This window comes from Aegilops tauschii, chromosome 6 (genome assembly GCF_002575655.3).
Source record: "Aegilops tauschii subsp. strangulata cultivar AL8/78 chromosome 6, Aet v6.0, whole genome shotgun sequence".
NCBI classification, from domain to species: Eukaryota; Viridiplantae; Streptophyta; class Magnoliopsida; order Poales; family Poaceae; genus Aegilops; species Aegilops tauschii.
In genome coordinates, this window is record NC_053040.3 from 103,996,406 (window position 1) to 103,999,072 (window position 2,667).

Consider the following 2,667-nt stretch of genomic DNA (forward strand, 5'->3'; position numbering starts at 1 on the left):
GGATGTATTCGAGAAAAAAGAACTCTAGCAAGGATCAAGGTCTAAATAAGCAACAACAATACATGATATTAGGAGTATTCTCGATCCCGAGACCAACTGGGGATTAGGGCAAGTCGGATGTGGATCACCTAAACGCACCGCACAATGTCTGGACACTTTTAGTATTGGACTAGCCTGGGTGTTTGAAATCATACATATTGTCCTCAAACTAGGGGTTTGGAGGAGAGGGCTTTAGGGGAGTTTGGACGTCCGAGAAATCGCCAACTTAGCCTCAGACCCACCACAAACTTGCCTTTTCCCTCTCCCTTCATGTCTCTAAGATTTCAAGGTCCGAAAGAAAACAAACTTGATTCAAAATCTATGGATTCAAAAGTTTGAATTTAATTTGGTTGGGGTGCGCTAGACCTAGGCAATAGTGCAACGCCTAGGCGGCACACAAGGGCCCCAATGGATGGCCACAATAAATTTAATATCGTTGTGGGCACATGGCCCACACATTAGATATTAAACGAATAAGAACAGATACTACACTTGATCTTAGCCAAAAGGCCGAGAAAGATATGTTTTGAAACGATGTCTTGTGTTTTGTTTTATAGTTGCCATCATCTGCCTCCTTCACTTCTCGTAGACGAAGTGGTACTAAACCAAGTAGGGATTTTTTTTTTCTCTTTTAGGTAAGAACGATGAGTTTGCGTTTAACTTTGAGCAACCAGCCTACTTGGGGAGCCCGTATGTTTTGCTTATAGTGAGACCCAGGGAACCCTCACAAAAGGGCAGTGCAAGATGGGCTGGCCCAAATTTGCTGGAGGCCACAACCTATTTTGTTGTTTATTTTTTAATTTCTTTTCCTTTTTTACTTTTGTTTACACTTCAAGAATTAAACACATATATAGTACGACAAATGTACTTTACATAATGTTTTGGAAAATGTTAATCATGAATTTGAAAAATGTTTAAATGTGTATAAAAAATGTTGACCAGGTATATGAAAAATCAATAAAAAAGAAATGCAATGTGTGTGAAAAAGTTTGTTCATGTATTTTAAAAAATGTAATCAAGCATTCTAAATAAATGTTGAACAAGTATTTTAAAAATGTCAATCAATCATTTGAAATTTTAAATGTGTATAGAATAAATGTTGACCATTTAATAAAAAATGTTAATCTTGCATTTGAAAAATGTTGATAAAGTATTTTGAAAATGCTCAATGCATGTATAAAACATGTTACTATGTACTAAAAAATGTAGTCTTGTACGTGAAAAATATTAATCAAGCATTTGAAAAATAATGCTAAATGTGTATACAAGAAATGTTGACCATATATTAACAAAGGTTAATTCTGTATTTGAAAAAGGTTGATCAAACAATTGAATTCTTGAAAAATCTGTAAAAAATGTCAACCATGTATTTAAAAAATGTAAACTTGTATTTAAAATATATTAAACATATATTAGAAAAATGTACTTGATAAATACCAATAATGTACAATGTGTACGAAAAAAGTAGACATCATAAAAATATAAAATTTCAAAAAAATATTAATTGTGTATTAAAAAATTAAACCTGTATATAATAAATGTTTTTTATGTATACAAAAATATTGAGTGTGTGCTGGAAAATGAGAAAAGGTGAAAAAAAAGTATGAAACAAAGAAACAGCAAAAAACTGAAGAAAACCGGGAAAGAAATGAAACATACGAAAAGGAAAAAAACAGTGAAAACTGAGAAAAAATGACGGAGACTGGCGAAAACACAAAAACGGAAGAAACCCATGAAAAACAAAGAAACCCACTAAGAACCATCAAAACCTGAAGAAAACAATGATAAGTAAAGTAATAAAAAATATAAAGAAATTGAAGAAACCGATGGAAAAGAAAGGAAAGGAACTTTACATAATGTTTTGGAAAATGTTAACCATGCAGTCAAAAAATGTTTAAATGTGTATAAAAAATGTTGACCAGTTATATGAAAAATGTGTAAAAAAGATATGCCATGTGTGTGAAAAAGGTCGATCATGTATTTTAAAAAAATTAATCAGGCATTCCAAATAAATGTTAAACAATCTTTCTGAAAAATATTAATCAATCATCATTTCAATATGTTAAATGTGTATAGAATAAATATTGAAGATATAATAAAAAAATGTTATGTTTGCATTTGAAAAATGTTGACAAAACATTTTAAAAATGTTAAATTTGTATAGGAAAAATGTTGACTATATATTAAAAATGTTAGCCAAGCATTTGAAAAATAATGTTAAATGTGTATAGAACTTTTTTTGAGAATATATAAAAAAAATGTTATTCCTGCATTTGAAAACTATTGATCAAGCATTTGAATTTTGAAAATCGGTATAAAATGTTTCCCATGAATTAAAAAATGTTTAACTTGTTTTTTGAAAAATATAAAACTTGTATTAGAGAAAATGTACTTGATATAAGGTGCGATTGACTTTGCATGGTCTTTGATGCACGACTTTTACCACTAATATATATCAAAGTGCATAGTTTGAACATGTATAAATGGCATTGTCATATTTGTCTTGCAAAATAATTTTATTTCGTGTGTCTGTATATTGATTTTATGGACATACTATGTGTGAAAATCATAGTCAGAGTTGTGCAATGAAGACCAGAAAAAGTCAAGAGGCGCCTTATATTTTGGGAA

At 30.3% G+C, this 2,667-nt stretch overlaps 1 pseudogene; it reads right to left on the minus strand.

Moving 5' to 3' along the window:
- Nucleotides 1-389: 389 nt before the first annotated feature.
- On the minus strand, nucleotides 390-562 carry LOC120967498 (U2 spliceosomal RNA; annotated as a pseudogene).
- Nucleotides 563-2,667: the final 2,105 nt, after the last annotated feature.